This window comes from Macaca nemestrina, chromosome 6 (genome assembly GCF_043159975.1).
Source record: "Macaca nemestrina isolate mMacNem1 chromosome 6, mMacNem.hap1, whole genome shotgun sequence".
NCBI classification, from domain to species: Eukaryota; Metazoa; Chordata; class Mammalia; order Primates; family Cercopithecidae; genus Macaca; species Macaca nemestrina.
Genome location: NC_092130.1, coordinates 162,810,812 through 162,828,914, shown reverse-complemented (window position 1 = coordinate 162,828,914; position 18,103 = coordinate 162,810,812). Strand labels below are relative to the sequence as shown.

At 37.2% G+C, this 18,103-nt stretch overlaps 1 long non-coding RNA gene across 1 annotated transcript in view; it reads right to left on the bottom strand.

The window, feature by feature from the left end:
- Positions 1-3,235: 3,235 nt before the first annotated feature.
- Positions 3,236-18,103, bottom strand: part of LOC105492291 (uncharacterized) — an 81,403-nt gene continuing 66,535 nt past the window's right edge. Inside the window, exons 2-3 of the long non-coding RNA XR_011625116.1 lie at positions 5,809-5,868; positions 3,236-3,422 (exon numbers count right to left, since the gene is read on the bottom strand). This is a non-coding gene — a long non-coding RNA (uncharacterized lncRNA). The remainder of the gene's footprint in view (positions 3,423-5,808; positions 5,869-18,103) is intronic.

Here is an 18,103-nt window from a genome sequence, read left to right as displayed (position 1 = left end):
ATCAAGTATATGTTGTCTTAGAGGCATCATAGAGATTTTGGAACAGAACTTAGGAATCTTCTGGGTGAGCAAAGATAAAATCACTCTCAGTGGCATAGCTACTCTAGTGCTCTGCCTTACCAGCTACTGTGGCTTCTAGTTGATACCTCACTGGGAATTGCTCACTGTTGCAGGGAATTACCTCTCAGGGCTGGCTGATATGGGGATATAAAGGCCCAACCATAAGATCTTGAAAGACCACCCAGCTCCATAAGTTGCTCCAGGATCAACTGAGACTTAATTTGCCACTGCATTGCAAACCAGCTTCTTTCCTTGCCCATTTTGATTTTCCCTATTTCCTGACATGTATATCTCTTGAGAGCACTGCCCAATAAAATATCTGAATTCAACAACCTTCTCAGCGTCTGTTTCCTGTGAAGCCCTTCTAAGGCAGTAGATACTAGAAATGTTTCTGAGCAGCAGACCATAAATCTGGATTTGGTTGCTGGAACAGTCACTACTTAACCAGCAATGAGTAAACCATCTCTAATAATAGATGGACTCTAAATGTTGTTCCGATGCAATTGCTAAGTAGTTAAAACTTTCACCAGTAGAGATGGGATGCTGGTGGAGTGAGGGGAATACATTAGCTGGTATGAAATCTCTGGTCCTGGAGAGCTGGGAGGAAAAAGAATATGAAATAAGGTAGATGTTGCTGCATGTCTTTGATTCCTTGACAAGAGATGTGATATGCAGGATTTTATCTCTGGTCCTAATTCTGAGAACCCATGAATATGAAGGGATATCACCCCCTGGTTAAGTTGCTATATGGCACTGCTGTCATATAGGGTGATTATCTGGATGGTCCTGACCTAATCAGGTGAGCCCTTAAAAGCCCTTAAAAGCAGCTGATGACAGAAAAAGAAGTCAGGGAGATTTAAAATTGGGGAAGAACTTGTTATTCCCTTGCTGGATTTGAAGGTAGAGAGGGCCATGTGAGAAGCAACGCAGATGGCCTTATGAAGCTAAAATATGCCAGTAAGGAAAGAAGGACCCCAGTCCTACCATAGCGCAGAGCTGAATTTGAATGAGCTTGGAAGAGATTTATTCCCCTGGAGCCTCCAGATAAGAGCCAAGTTGACACAGCAGTTCTAGCATCGTGAGACCCTATGCAGAGAACCCAGTTGAGCCCACCCAGACATATGTCCTGCAGAGCTGTGATAAATAGATATGGTTTTAAGATGCTAAATTTGTGATAGTTTGTTACAGCAGTGATAAAACACTAATAGATAACAACAGGCTTGGGGGTTTAATCACCAGTTTAGGCTAATGTTTCAGCTTTTTCTATAGTTTTGATAATCAGTAATTCAGACACACAAACTCACAGAATGTTTTGTGTCTATTACTCACACACTATTTTTTTCTGATGAAATTATCAAAATTATTTTTAAAGGAAATTTCCATGCATTTTAAATCTTCTGTTGCTCTTCTTCCCCGTACGCTTTTTCCAGCTAGAGCAGACCAATAAAGATACTATAAATTGGACCTAGATCAAATCCGCTCGTCTTGAATCAATATTTTAGATGTTTAGATCAACCCCCTTTCGTCCATCTCTCTTTTTTTTCTGGAATGTGCTATGTGCTTCTTGGTAGCTATGACAATGCAAAATTGAAACGTTGCTTCCTAGAGATGCCGGATGTATGTTCAACTGCTTCCATAAACTTGACACAACTGAGCTCATTCCTACAATAATACAATTCCACTTTTAAATTATTATTCAGGCAAATGGTGAGCATCAGGAATGTACTCTAATGAGAGGTATCCAAGGTCTGTTTGGATCAGCTAGCTCCTTAAGTGTTCCAGAGACAGATGTCTGAAGATCATTTCCAAACCCTGTAACATAGCCTGCATCTTAATGACACATTTGAATGAAGAAACATGTAAATTCTGCATCAGTTAAAGGAATATGACTCAAAATGAAAGTGAATAAATGGCTTAACGCAGCAAAAAGGATTCAGCTCTCATGATGAACTCTGCTAAACATTATATATGGGAGAAAGTCTGTTTTGCTTTTTGTGGAAGATGTTTTTGGTACTCAAGAACTCAGACTATTTTTAAGTACTTTTACATTAATTTTACCAATAAAAAATTTCTAGTACTTCTGTGATTTTTTCTTTTGCTGATTTGTTCCATACATTTTAAAAAATGTTTTGTGAACTGTGTTTTAGGATTTTTAATTCCTCCTCTTCAGGTCAGTTGATTTCCTTTACTGTGATAGCATTGTTCCTGCTCCTAAGTAGTGTGCAAGGCCCAGCTTTGTAAGAGCAGTGTTTGACAAGTTAAAAGTAAGTGTTCAGAATGAAATGCAAAAATGTTGCTTCTAATCAAATGCAAATTGCTATTGGAATTCCAGAGGTGACTTTCTAGCAGTATCAGGGAATTCCACCTAAGGTTATTAAAAGAAAATCTACCATGATATTTTTTAACTGTTTGATTTATAATAAAGAAAAAAACTACATAGATTAATTGGCACATTTTCAACTCTTAGGATGCAAATACTGCTTTTTGAGTAAATGTAAAGTTTTATTTCCCTTACCAAATTCTTGTGGGCATAAAACTTAACTGTTCTGCCTCAATAGAACATATGTTTTTTAATCAGTATCTTTGTAACATATGTTATTATAAACAGTTGGTCAATAAACATTTTGTTTTTTTGAACTTCTACATTTATTTCAACGGTGAGTTTTCAAAAATAAAATTTAACAAGGTTCAGTTTGTAATGAAAGAGTTAAGTTTAAAAATACCTATCTTTTTAATATTTTAATATTTTCCGCCACATGGATTAACTCTGAACTTATTTCTGATAAAAGAAAATATCATATTTAATCATTGTAGGTTTTTTTCACATCGAAATTTATGCCACTGTGACAATTTTACTTTAAGCACAAATACTGTTACTAATTATTATTTAAAATGTTTAATCAACAATAGAAATGCCAGTTATACAGAAAGCATCAAGTAAAAATCAACTAACTTTTATTTTACTTTCTCTACATAAGCTTATACAAAAATAAATGTATCATTTTGAAAAATTTTACTCAGATAATTTTCTTATTTTTCTATCGTTTAAAAATGATGAAGTATAATTGCCCAATATGTCGTTCCTGCCCACTGCACAGACAAAATCAATTCACTGAGACCGTGGCATTGTAGTAAAGAAAGAATTTAATTGACATGAGACTGACCATGTGGAAGATGAAGTTACTACTCAAATCAGTCTCCCTGAAGGCTCAGAGGTTAGGATTTTTCAAGCATAATTTGGTTGGCGGGAGACTGGGGAATAGATGCTGCTGATTGGTCAGGGATGCCGTCACAGGTCTTTGGAAAACAATCCTTCTTCACTGAGTCGGCCTCTGGGTAGGCGCCATTGGACATATTGAGACCTGTGTCAAGAGACCAGGTGAAGTCAGCTGGTCATCAGAAACGTGAAAGTGTGAAAAGACCTCTGAAAAGGCCAGTCTTAGGTTCTATAATAATGATGTTATCTACAGGAGTAATTGGGGAAGTTACAAATCTTGTGACCTCTTAAACAATGGCTGGTTATCATTTAACTTTGCTCACATTTCAGCAGAATTTAGGACACTCTGATAGTCCTAACCTTGTGGATTTTCATTACTCTTATAAAGGCAGTTTAGTTTTGGAAAGGGCTATTATCATCCTTGCTTTAAAGTTAAACTATAAACTAAATTTCTCCCGAAGTTAGCTTGGCCTATGCCCGGGAATGATGAGACATTTTGGAAGTTAGAAGCAAAATGGAATCAACTCTGTCAGACTTCTTTTAATATCATAATTTTGCAAGGGTGGTTCTAAAAAGGCAATAGATTACTATATAAATACATTTTCTCATTTTTTTGGTAACCTCAACTTAAATCAATGAATGTACAGAATCAATCATTTTCATTCATATTTACTCTAGTGATCTGTTAATTTTCACAGAAGACCCTCCGTGATAGGTAGGATTATAAGAGGCTCCCGCAGGTTCCCACTCCTTGGAATACCTACATGGCCTGCATGAAACCCTCCTCTCTAGTTGAGTGGAACAGGTAGTATAAAGATGATGGAAATCACTATCATTTGGATAACATAATATGGTAAAGGTGAAGGCATTTTTGAAGATGTAATTAAGGTCACTAATCTGATTTTGAGTGAATCAGAGAGAAGGTTATTCTGGGTCTAGGTATCTGAGATGCCCATCTTCTGCTGGCCTTGAAGGAGCCATTCACCATGAGTGCCATAACTGCAAGGGAGTGAATTCTGCTAATAATCACATGAGCTTGGGAGAGAATCCTGGGCTTCAGATGAGATCACAGCCTCAGACTACATCTTGATTGCAGTCATGTGAGACTCTGTACAGGGGACACAGCTAAACTGCACCTGAACACCTGACACAAAAATAGGGAAATAATAAGTTGGTATTATTTTAACCTGGTAAAACTCTTGGTAAGTTTTTATGCAGCACAGAAAATGAATACATTCTGTACTCATCATCTTCTTTTGGGTAACAGTATCCCACTTTCCAATATGGAAAGCATTTTAAATAATTCAGTTGGAGCTGACCTTAAGTTGACCCTTATTCGTATACCCCATTATTCTGAATACAGTGATAAGTTCAGAGATAGACAAATGAAGCAAGATTGATCAGTAACCTTTTAGACTTTTTCTATCTGTGCTGGTAAGGAAGAGTTTCTCTTCCCATCTAATCTGGTATGATGTGATTGTTGGCTGTCAATGAAAAACTTGTCTACGTATTTGTAGAGCCTTTGCTATATACTGTTAGTTGTCTAATTGCACACCCATTTCCAAGCCCCCTCTTTCCTTAAAGTGGCTGAAGAGTCAAACACTTGCTTGCATGTTTCTTATCATTATGTAAAGCTATCTGACATGCTTCTAGACAACTACATGTTAATATAATTGCTAGGGGGTTCTGAGAAAGCTTTTGCATTCTTGTTGAACAGAACTCATGTCACTGAGCATTTCTGTCCTCGCATTCTGTTTTCCTCATACATAGGTGTAACAACTGGAGCTTGGCTCCCACCTTGATGTTATGTGGGAAGGACCAAAAGCATAAAAATACTAGTGGCCCTGATAGGTGTAACAACTGGAGCTTGGCTCCCACCTTGATGTTATGTGGGAAGGACCAAAAGCATAAAAATACTAGTGGCCCTGACATTTTTTGGCTCTTGAATTAATGTCATTGGCCTCTTACTTTTAACCATCATGTTGTCACATGAGATGTAATTTGTTGTCTTTAGTGTGTCTTTAAACTACCATACAGTAAATACATTTATACTTGCAGCTGAAAGTCTTTATCCATGATTGAAGGACTATGTGAAATATATAGAGAGAAAGAGTTCTATTGATATCACCAAAGTTCTGGTATCCAACTACAAATAAAGTCAGTTTTACCTCTGCCCTTTTCAGTTTCATGAGTCTCCCTCCCCCAGTTTCTATTTTGCTTAACTTATTCTGAATTAGGCTGTATCCATTCAATTGTGAGTAAAATCTCCCAGTGAACATAGAAGTTGACAGGTTGACAGTATTTTTTTATATAGGATGGGAGGTAGTTGGACAATGGAAGGGGCATGCATTAACAATGACAACTAAAATGTATGGAATATTTCTGAGTTAAGAATTAATGTAGAGCATGAATAAATATCCAATTCCCCCCTATGAAACTGATTTAAATAAATCACAATTCAGACCATATTAAGGTTAGATCTTTAAAATACAACATTTTAAAAAAGTTAAGATTTTGTAATTTTTACCTACCTCCTTCTGTTAATTAGTTCCTGCATTAGAAGAACATGCTTCAATTTAGGGAGCTAACTCCTGAAATAAATGGACATAATTCAAGGAGGTCACCAAAGTAAACCATTCAAACATAGCTATTTGATGCTTAAGATTCAGGAACACTAAGAGTTTTTTTGTTTGTTTTTTTTACAATTATTTCAGTTTTAGAACGACAAGCAAGTAAACTGGTGATATTAACACCATTAAAAAAATACGTACGTCTCAGAATTTGGGAAACAATGTAAATATAAGGATACCTTTGTACCCTAATAGCCAAATGTTTTATATAAGTTGATATTAACCTAAAATAATAATTGATTTATATATTGATGCTTGCTTATAACGTATTGATAAAATGTTTTCAAAAGCACATTTAATAACTATGAAAAGGAGCTTTAATAAATATAAAAAGTAGAAATGATTAAACTCATTAGGATAGAGAAATTTTATCAGCTTTTGTTTGAGTGCCAAAAAATCGAAAAACAATGATTTCAGTACAAATGAAGCAAAGGAAACAAACAAAGAAATGTGTTCACTTCTCTAATAGCTGAACAGACAGACCAACACCATATGGCCTGGATTTCACCGGCCCCCCATTCTTAAAAAGCCAAACTCATCATCCAGGAGTCATGTTTTCCTAGGTCTGACAGCCTCATACAAGCCCATATGAAAGCCAAGACGACCGTTTTGCCTCCCACCCACATTCCAGGAAACCTGAGATGGAGAGAGTGGTGCACTCAGCAGGATGGGAGAAGTCACATTCTCTACCCTTTACTAAAGACTGAGAATGGGGCTAAATCCAACTGGCCACCTATTTTTGGAGTAAAGTTATATTGTTTTAGTGGAACACATCCACACCCATTCTTTACACATTGTCTGTGGCTGCTTTGGTGCTTTCATGCTAGAACTGAGTTGTGAAAGAGACCATATGGCCCTCAGAGCCTAAAATATTTACTCTCCAGGCCAGGTGCGGTGGCTCACGCCTGTAATCCCAGCACTTTGGGAGGCTGAGGCGGGTGGATCACGAGGTCAGGAGATCAAGACCATCCTGGCTAACACGGTGAAACCCCGTCTCTACTAAAATACAAAAAAATGATCCAGGCATGGTGGCGGGCGCCTCTAGTCCCAGCTACTCCGGAGGCTGAGGCAGGAGAATGGCGTGAACTCGGGAGGCAGAGCTTGCAGTGAGCTGAGATCGTGCCACTGCACTCCAGCCTGGGCGACAGAGCGAGACTCCGTCTCCAAACAGACAAACAAACAAACAAAAATATTTACTCTCTGGCCCTTTAAAAATCATCTGCCAACAACTAAATTGCACTCCTTTCCAAAACAGAGCAAAGTGCCCACCTTGTTAGGGATCAAGAGCCTGAAATCAGGAGCAGAGTACTCTGCCCCATTACCAGGGCTCCTCAGAAACAGAATCCAAGAAGTAAGCAGATATGCTCAGCATTAGGAGGAAGGATGCAGTGAAGAGAAAAATACTTAAGGCTGGAGTCCAAATTCAGGAAGTATGAATTGTAAATTATCTTTTAATCTTCCTTAGTAAAACATGAAGTCTGAAGTATGTAAAGTGATTCTCAACCCATTCAGACTTTTATTGCCAAAGGAGGAAAAACCCACAAATATGAAAAAAAAAAAAGTAGCTAGTGATAGTTCAACCCCCAGTGCAATTCTTACTCCTTCAAGTGACCTCAACGTTAGTGGGTTGTTTTATTGGAACATAGCCCAAGAAGAAAATCCTTGCCCAAGTCATGTTAAAATGTGAAAATGGAGGTCAATAAAAAAATGGAATTTCTCTCTCAAGTTTTTCACCTTCCTCCCCCAAATCTTGCCTGTGGCAGTGAGGTGGGCTCTTATTCCACTGATAAAAATGTACAGACCAGTGGACACCAAGAAAATTTTCCCTTTCTGGTTTTGTATAAATGTGTTTTCAAGTTATTCTATTTGTTATTACTATTTAATTTAAAAAAATTAGGAGTGTTCCTGATTTGGGAACATAAGCAGCCATGCTTTGCTACATTTTTCAAACCTATTTAAAAGCTATTTGTCTGTAACTAGGGAGGATGTCTGTTAACTAGATTTTTGTTTAGGAGATATGCTTACATAAACTATTGTGATCTGTTATGCATCTTTTCAGCTAATATTTACTGTGTACCTGTTGTGTGCCAGGCTTTGTCCTAGGTGCTTGAGGTATCAGTGAACAAAATAAAAATCTTTCTGAACAGAGCTAACTTATATTCTATTTGTATAGACCATAGACAACAAACATAATAAATAAGTAAAACATATGCTATGTTAGAAATTGAAAACTATTGAAAAGAAATTGGAAAGATCAAAAACATAAGAAGGGAGATTAGAACGTCCAATGTGGAGTGCACTTTTGCGTTGCATGGTTGTTATAGAACCCATTGCGCCAGGTATCTACTTGAGCAAATACTTGAAGGACTTAGCTATGAAAGCAGGAATGTGTAACTCATTGCCACTGCTGTAGCCACTTCTTAGTGAAAATCCTACTGATGGTATTGCAGCATTTCAGTTTTTAATCTGAGGAGCTTCATAGTACCCTTTCTCTTTAGGTTGTCTGAAGTGTTGCTATTGTATTTCTAATGGCGTTTTAAAGTAACAGACTGAGAATAAAGTGAAACACAAAAAGGGAAGAAGTCAAAATTAGTGCCTCCACAGTTTTTTGGAGGGAAGATTGCATAAGATGTTATGTTGAAAATTAGAGAAACAGTTTTACACTGTTGATATAAAGTATATTAGAAGGTTTTCCATTATTGGTAAAAATATATATTTTTTTACTCCAAAGTGTAACCATAATGTAGAAAACTGATCTTAAGAACTGCCCCACACTATCCTCATTAATACAAAGAGAGATTAGAATCCACGAGTCCAGTTTTTCTTCCACTTTTAAAAGTTAATGCTATATAAGTATGTACTTATATACCAAACTTGAATAAATTCAACAACTCACTACAGTTGATTTTAAGCTTTTAATTATGTAATGGGGTTATCATGACTAGGACCCTTATCCTAATATTCTGGCCCTAAGGGAGTGATACTTCTTATCTGATAATTGATGTATTTAACAAAAAATATCTGTTGACGCTATGGTTACTCAATGTTGATATGCAATTTTTTTCATAATTCTGAAGCCATATTTTAGTTGTTGACTGATCACATCACACGCTGAGGTCATTAACATGGTATTCCTCCTATAACATTCTGTAAGACCATGTTGATAAGAGCACTGCCCTGGGCATCCAATATCCAGGAAAAGAGAGAACAGTGTGAATCATATTTTCCAGCTCTTAAGATAAAGTTACACATATTCATCCTTTAGATCTATTTATTGCCACCGTCTATGCTAGGAATCTTTAAGTAAAATAAATAGACTTTGGTTTTTAGTAATTAAATCTTAAGGAATAGAATTGTTCCCTTCATATTTATTTTTAATGACTCAAATCACCTGCTTTTAATGAAAAAGTTGAAAGCTGCTATTTCGGAAAAAAAGGTTATGTTGAGTTTTATAGTTATTATTTGATATGAAATTTATTAAATTTATAAATTCAAAGACAATTTTTTCCTAAAAATTGAATATTAAGTTTACAAATTTTATTCTGTTTATAGACAGGTGATATTCTAAGTCACTGTGATAATAAGTGTTATGGTATGCAGCAATGTATGTGTAGTACAACACAATACACAGAATCGTAAGCCGATATACCTAACAAAATTTTGGATATTTCATCCCATTGAAATGTTTCATGCTTTTAGATAATAAGTTTAATCATTTCTTTGATATTTATTTAAATACCACCTGCTCATTAAGCCAGACATATTGAACCTACATGGTTCCATCCCTTTATTAAAACAATATTTATTGGGTGCCTACTATATTCCATGCACTCTACGTGTTGAAGATATCGTTAAAAGGAATTGCCTGCCCAGAGTTTTTACCACCTGGTAACTGATCTAATACAATTAGTATATTTTTGATAATATTAATAATTATTCAATCATTATAGGTAGGCTTATAGCCCTAATCTACTATGGCTAAAATAATGAGACCCAGGAAACATGTTTTTCTCATCATTAAATTGATAAAAATCCTATTTACAGAAAACAAAAATAAAAGGATAGACGTAATAATAGTAAGTTTGTTGAATAAAAAAATGGCCATTATTTTGGGGAACAAAAATATGACTGCTATTGTTCAGATTTGCCAGACAGAAAATTCTGGAAAATTTTGTAAAATTTTGTTTCTTTTACTTCCCAGCTGCTGTGCAAGCCAGCTAATTCTGTCCATTTGCATACCTCCTCCCACATTAGTACTTCTATCTATGGGAAGAAACACATAGTGCTGTTCCTACAACTAATTCCTTCCCTTAGGAATTATTTTACATATTTAGAATACATTTTTCTGGTAACTTGGATCCTAAGGATATCAATAAAGTCAGTCCACCCAAAATGTTTTTTATTGTCTATAATTACACTGCCATGAATTTCCTCTGCCATATGGTTTCAGGAGTGCTAGATAGGGCCCCAAGCCTAAGAACACATTTTCTCACCTGCTAGATCACACATAAAATTATTGAAATAGAAATCCAAAGAGTCTGTTTTGCAAGTAGAAATTAAGCTGAAAGTGCAGAGACAGTTGTTGATATTTTCAAAGAAACAACTTTTTGGTTTTGTTTATTTTCTCTGTTGTTTATAATTTTCTGTTTCATTTATTTCCTCTCTGGTCTATATTAATTATTTTCTTTGGCTTCCTTTGAGTTAAATTTCCTCTCTTTTTCTAATTTCATGGGGTCAAAAATTGGGTTTGGATTAGAGATCTTTTTATTTAATGTAGGCATTTACAGCTATACATTTTCCTTTAAGCACTACTTTAAGCACTATAAATTTTGTCATGTTGTATTACATTTTCATTCATCTCAAGTATTTTTTAATTTCTCTGGGAGTTTATATTTTGACTTATTAGTTATTTAGAGTGTGTTGATTAATTTCTCCATAATTTTTATTTTCCTAAATTTCTTTTGTTATTAATTTCAAATATAATTTTATTGTGATTGAACAAGATACTTTGTATTATTTCAATGTTTTAAAATTCATTGAGTATTGCATTATGGTATGACATATGTTCTTTTTAAAAAAAATTTACTGTAAATTCTGGGATACAAGTGCAGAGTGTGTGGGTTTTTTACATAGGTAAATGTGTGCTACGGTGGTTTGCTACACCAATCAACCCATCACCGAGGTATTAACTTTCACATGTGTTAGCTATTTTTCCTGATGCTCTCCTTTCCCTTGACCCCCGGACAGGCCCTGGTGTATGTTGTTCCCCTCTCTGTGTCCATATGTTCTCAGTATTCAGCTCCAACATATGTGTGAGAACATGTGGTGTTTGGTTTTTGGTTCCTGTATTAGTTTGCTGAGGATAATGGCTTCCAGTTTCATCCACATCTTTGCAAAGGACATGATCTCAATCCTTTTTAGGGCTGCATAGTACTCCATAGTATATGTGTACTACATTTTCTTTATCCCATCTATCATTGATGGGCATTTGGGTTGGTTCCATGTCTTTGCTATTGTGAATAGTGCTGCAATAAACAATCATGTGCATGTGTCTTTACAGTAGAATGATTTATAATCCTTTGGGTATATACCCAGTAATGAGATTGCTGGGTCAAATGGTATTTCTGGTTCTAGCTCACAAGTGGAATCTTCCAATTCATGAGTTGCACGGTTCTGAGAAAGAAACATGGTTTTCCAGGCTGGGTGGCATGCTCACTCATTGCTTCCTTTGGCTCAGGGTCAAGGCGTCCCTGCCCCATGTGGCTCTCAGCTGGATCACTGCACCACCTTGCTCTTCCATCCTCTCCATAAATCATGCCAGCTGCCTAGTCAGTCCTGATGACAGGACCTGGACACCTCGGTTGCCTATTCAAGATTTGCACACTTGTTTGGTTCTTTTCTGTGGTAGCCTCCAATCACCACTGCTTCTAGTCAGCCATTTTGGTCCCACTCTACATATGTTCTATTCTGGAGTATGTTTCAGAATGGGTGTCATCTTGAGTTCTTCATTTATTTTGACTGTGGATGCACAGAGTGGATGCATTGTTTTTAAGAAAAACATGTCATGTAGGTTGTCTAAAAATAAAATGCATTTAAACTCAAAAAAAAAAAAAAGAATGTGGGCTGGGCATGGTGGCTCATGCCTACAATCCCAGCATTTTGAGAGGCTCAGGTGGGCATATCACTTGAGGTCAGGAGTTTGAGACCAGCCTGGCCATGTCTCTACTAAAAATACACAATATTGCTCAGGCATGGTGGTGCATGCATTTAGTCCCAGCTACTTGGGAGGCTGAGGCATGAGAACCTCTAAAACCCAGGAGGTAGGGTTTGAGGTTGCAGTTAGCCAAGATGATGCCACTGCACTCCAGTCAGGGCAATAGAGTGAGACTCTGTCTCAGAAAAAAAAAAAAAAAAAGAATGTATGTATATTAGTGCATTTTCACACTGCTGATAAAGACATACCCAAGACTGGGAAGAAAAAGAAGTTTAATTGAACTTACAGTTCCACATGGCTGGTGAAGTCTAGAATCATGGCAGGGGGTGAAAAGTACCTCTTACATGGCAGCGGAAAGAGAAAAATGAGGAAGAAGCAAAGGCAGAAACCCCTGATAAACCCAGTAGATCTCATGAGACTTAATGAACTGTCATGAGAATAGCACAGAAAAGACTGGACCCCATGATTTAATTATCTCCCCCAGGTCCCTCCCACAACACGTGGGAATTCTGTGAGATACAATTCAAGAGCTTTGGGTGGGGACACAGCCAAACCATAACAGTATATTCTATTGTTGGCTGAAATGTTCCATAGGTGTCTATTAGGTCTCTATATTACAGGTTATAGTGTTGTTCAAGTCTTTTATTCCCTTTTGCATTTTCTGCCTCATTTATCTATTTATTATTGAAAGTGGAGTATTTAAATTTCCAAATATCATTGTTGAATTACCCATTTGTTTCTTCAGTTTCTCAGATTTTGCTTTATATATTATGTGGATCAGTTTGTAGGTTCATACATATTATAATTGTTATGCCTTTCTGATGGATTGACTCTTTTATCATTTTAAAATGTTCTTCTTTGTCTCTAGTAATAATTTCTGTATGAAAGTTTATTTTGTCTATTATTAGTATGGCTATTCTTTTGATTATAATTTACATGGAATATCATTTTTTATCCATTCACTTCAACCTATTTGTATCTTTCGATCTAAAGTGTATCTCCAAGAGATAGCATATAGTTGAATTTTTTTTTTTTTTTTTTTTTTTTTTTGAGACAGAGTCTCGCTCTGTCACCCAAGCTGGAGTGCAATGGTGTCATCTCGGCTCACTGCCACCTCCACCTCCTGGGTTCAAGCAATTCTCCTGCCTTAGCCTCCCGAGTAGCTGGGATTCCAAGCACCTGCCACCATGCCCAGCTGACTTTTGTATTTTTAGTAGAGACAGGGTTTCACCATGTTGGTCAGGCTGGTCTCGAATCCCTGACCTTAGGTGATCCACCCACCTTGGTCTCCAAAAATGCTGAGATTACAGGCATGAGCCACCATGCCTGGCCAAAAGTGTTTTGTTTTTTTTTTTTTTTTAAATCCATTCTGTTGATTCCTGCATTTTGATTTAAATGTTAAGTCTATTTACAATTAATGTAATTATTGATAAGTTAGGATAATGTATTAGTCTGTTTTCATACTGCTAATAAAGACATACCAGAGACTGAGTAATTTATAAAGAAAAGAGGTTTAATGGACTCACAGTTCAACCTGGTTGGGAGGCCTCACAATCAACCTGGTTGGGAGGCCTCACAATCAACCTGGTTGGGAGGCCTCACAATCAACCTGGTTGGGAGGCAAAGGAGAAGCAAAGTCACATCTTACATGGTGGCAGGCAGGAGAGCTTGTGCAAGGGAACTCCCATTTATAAAATGATTAGGTCTCATGAGACTTACTCACTATCATGAGAACAGTATGGGGAAAACTGCCCCCGTGATTCAATTATGTCTACCTGGCCCTGGCCTTTACATATGAGGATTATTAAAATTCAAGGTTAGATTTGGGTGGGATCACAGAGCCAAACACTATTATTCTGCCTTTGCTACCTCACAAATCTTATGTCCTCACATTTAAAAACACAATCATGCCCTTCCGACAGTCCCCCAAAGTCTTAATTCATTCCAGCATTAACCCAAAAGTCCAAGTCCAAAGTCTCATCTGAGACAAGACAAGTTTCTTTTGCCTATGAGCCTGTAAAATCACAAGCAAGTTAGTTACTTCCAAGTACAGTATTGGATAAATACACCTATTCCAAATTGGAGAAATTTGCCAAATAAAAGGGACTACAGGTCCCACGCAAGTCTGAAATCCAATGGGGCAGTCATTAAAACCTTAAAGTTATTTGACTTCATGTCTCACATCCAGGTCATCCTGATGTAAGAGATGGGCTCCCATGGACTTCAGCAGCTCTGCCCTTGTGGCTTTTCAGGGTACAGCTCCCCTCCTGGCTTTTTTCACAGGCTGGTGATGAGTGTCTGTGGCTTTTCCAGTGCATAGTGCAGACTATCAGTAGATCTACCATTCTGAGGTCTGGAGGACAGTGGCCTTCCTCTCACAGCTCCAGTAGGCAATGCCCCTTTGGGGACTCTCTATGGGGGCTTCAACCCTACATTTACTTTCTACACTGCCCTAGCAGAGATCTTCCATGAGGGCTCGGACTTGCAGCAAACCTCTGCCTGGATATGCGGGCATTTCCATACATTCTGTGTACTCTAGATGGAAGTTGTCAAACCTTAATTATTGACTTCTCTTCACCCACAGATCCAACACCACATGTAAGCCACCAAGGCTTGGGGTTTACACCCTCTGAAGCAATGGTCTGAGCTGTACATTGGCTCCTTTTAGTCACAACTGAAGCTGAAGCAGCTGGGATGTGGGGCACCATATCCTGAGGCTGCATAGAGCAGGGAAGCCATGGACCCAGCCCATGAAACCATGTTTCCTTCCTAGGCCTCCAGGCCTGTGATGGGAAGGGGTGCAGTGAAGGTCTTTGACATGTCCTGGAGACATGTTCCCCATTGTCGTGGTGATTAACATTTGGCTCCTTGTTACTTATGCAAGTTTTTGCAGCCAGCTTGAATTTCTCCCTGCAAAATGGATTTTTCTTTTCTATCACGTCATGAGGCTGCAAAATGTTCACAATTTTATGCTCTGCTTCCTCTTGAATGACTTGCCATTTAAAAATTTCTTCTCCAGATACCCTAAATCATTTCTCTGAAGTTCAAAGTTCCAAAAATCTCTAGGGCAGGGGCAAAATGCCACCAGTCTCTTTACATAGTAAGAATGACCTTTACTCCTGTTCCTAGCAAGTTCCTCATCTCCATCTGAGAGCACCTCAGCCTGGACTTTATTGTCCATATCACTAACACCATTTTGGCCAAAGCCGTTCAACAAGTCTCTGAGAAGTGCCAAACTTTCCCATATTTTCCTACCTCCTTCTGAGTCCTCCAAACTCTTCCAGCCTCTTCCTGTTATGCAGTTCCAAAGTTGCTTCCACATTTTTGGATATCTTTATAGCAGCACCTCACTCCCAGTACCAATTTGCTGTATTATTCTGTTTTTATGCTGCTAATAAAAATGTGCCTGAGACTGGGTAATTTATAAAGGAAAGAGATTTCGTTGACTCACAGCTCCACATGGCTGGGGAGGCCTCACAACCATGGCGGAAGACAAAGGAAGAGGAAAGGGACATCTTACAAGGCAGGCAAGGGAGCGTGTGCAAGGGAACTACTCTTTATAAAACCATCAGATCTCATGAGACTTATTCACTGTCACAAGAACAGCATGAGAAAGACCCACCCCATGTTTCAATTACCTCCTACTGGGTCCCTCCCATACTATGTTAGAATTATGAGAGCTACAATTCAAGATGAAATTTGAGTGGGGACACAGTCAAACCATATCAGACACACGTCTTCTATTTTGTTATTCATTTTCCATATGTCTTGCTTTGTTTTTGTTCTCCTATTTCTCCACTAATGCCGTATTTGTGTTAAATATATTTTCTAGTATGCTATTTTAATTCCCTTGTTGTTTTTATAATAATTTTTGAGGTATTTTCTTAGTGGGTGTCCCGAGGATTATAATTAACGTCTTAGCTGAAAACTTCAAATCTATTTCAGATTAATGCAAACTGGTTTGCAATAATATACAATTTTTCTGCCCTAAAATAACTTAGATCATTCCCCTCTCCTTAGTGCTAAAATTGCCACACAACTCATGTCTTTATATATTATAGGTCCATCAATACAGTTTAATAATTACTACCTTATTGGATTATCTTTTAAATTAGATAGAAAAAGAGTTACAAATTTAGAAAACTTTTATACTGGCTTGTATATTCACCTGTATAGGTAACGTTACCAATGTTCTTTGTGTGGAATCAAGTTACTTTCAGATGTCTTTTTTTCAGTTGAATGCATCCTTTATTCATTTTTGTAGAATAGGTCTATGAGAAATAAATTATTTATGCTTTTGTTTTCCTTGGAATGTCCTAATTACCTTTTAATTTATCAAGATAGATTTGCAGTTTTTAGATTCTTGTTTAACAAACTTTTTCTTTTAGCTCTTCAGATGTGTTGTCTCACTGTCTTCTGGATTCCTTAGTTGCTGATAAAAATCAACTGTTAGTGTTAATGAGGACTCTGAGTGAATGATAAGTTTCTTTTCTCTTGCTGCTTTGAGCCTTTGTCTTTGGTTTCCAACAGTTTGACTATGATGTGTTTAGGTTTGAATTTCTGAGTTTCTTCTACCTGATGCTCATTAAGCTTCTAAGATGCTGAGATTAATGTAGTTCATCAAGTTGGAGAAGTTTTCACCATTAGTGTTTCAAGTATTCTTTTTGTCAACTTTATTTTGTTTTATCCATATTGAGAATCCCATTATGCATACATTCATATGCATAATGTTTTTCATAGGTCTCTGAGGTTCTATCCATTTTTCTTCATTCGATTTTTCTGTTTCTTATATTGAATAATCTCACTTGATCTATCTCTAAGTTTGCTAATTCTTTCTACTGCCACTTTGAATGAGTTGTTAAACACATTTCGGTTTTTGTTATTTGCAGATTTTTTATTTGAGCTTTTGTATGTTTTAGCCCCAGAATATTTATTTATTTGTTGTTTGTTTGTTTGTTTTCTTTTGTTTTTGTATTTTTTTTCTTTTTTTATTATACCTTACATTCTAGGGTACATGTATGCAACGTGCAGGTTTGTTACATATGTATACATGTGCCATGTTGGTGTGCTGCACCCATTAACTCGTCGTTTACATTAGGTGTATCTCCTAATGCTATCCCTCCCCCCGCCCCCGCCCACAACAGGCCCTGGTGTGTGATGTTCCTCTTCCTGTGTCCAAGTGTTCTCATTGTTCAATTCCCACCTATGAGTGAGATCATGCAGTGTTTGGTTTTCTGTTCTTGTGATAGTTTGCTGAGAACGATGGTTTCCAGCTGCATCCATGTCCCTACAAAGGACACGAACTCATCCTTTTTTGTGACTGCATAGTATTCTGTGGTGTATATGTGCCACATTTTCTTAATCCAGTCTGTCATTGATGGACATTTGGGTTGATTCCAAGTCTTTGCTATTGTGAATAGTGCCATAATAAACATACATGTGCATGTGTCTTTATAGCAGCATGATTTATAATCCTTTGGATATATACCCAGTAATGAGATGGCTGGGTCAAATGGTATTTCTTCTAGATCCTTGAGGAATCGCCACACTGTTTTCCACAATGGTTGAACTAGTTTACAGTCCCACCAATAGTGTAAAAGTGTTCCTATTTCTCCACATCCTCTCCAGCACCTGTTGTTTCCTGACTTTTTAATGATTGCCATTCTAACTGGTGTGAGATGATATCTCATTGTGGTTTTGATTTGCATTTCTCTGATGGCGAGTGATGATGAGCATTTTTTCTTGTATCTGTTGGCTGCATAAATGTCTTCTTTTGAGAAGTGTCTGTTCATATCCTTTGCCCACTTTTTGATGGGGTTGTTTGTTTTTTTCTTGTAGATTTGTTTGAGTTCTTTGTAGGTTCTGGAAATTAGCCCTTTGTCAGATTAGTAGATTGCAAAAATTTTCTCCCATTCTGTAGGTTGCCTGTTCACTGTGATGGTAGTTTCTTTTGCTGTGCAGAAGCTCTTTAGTTTAATTAGA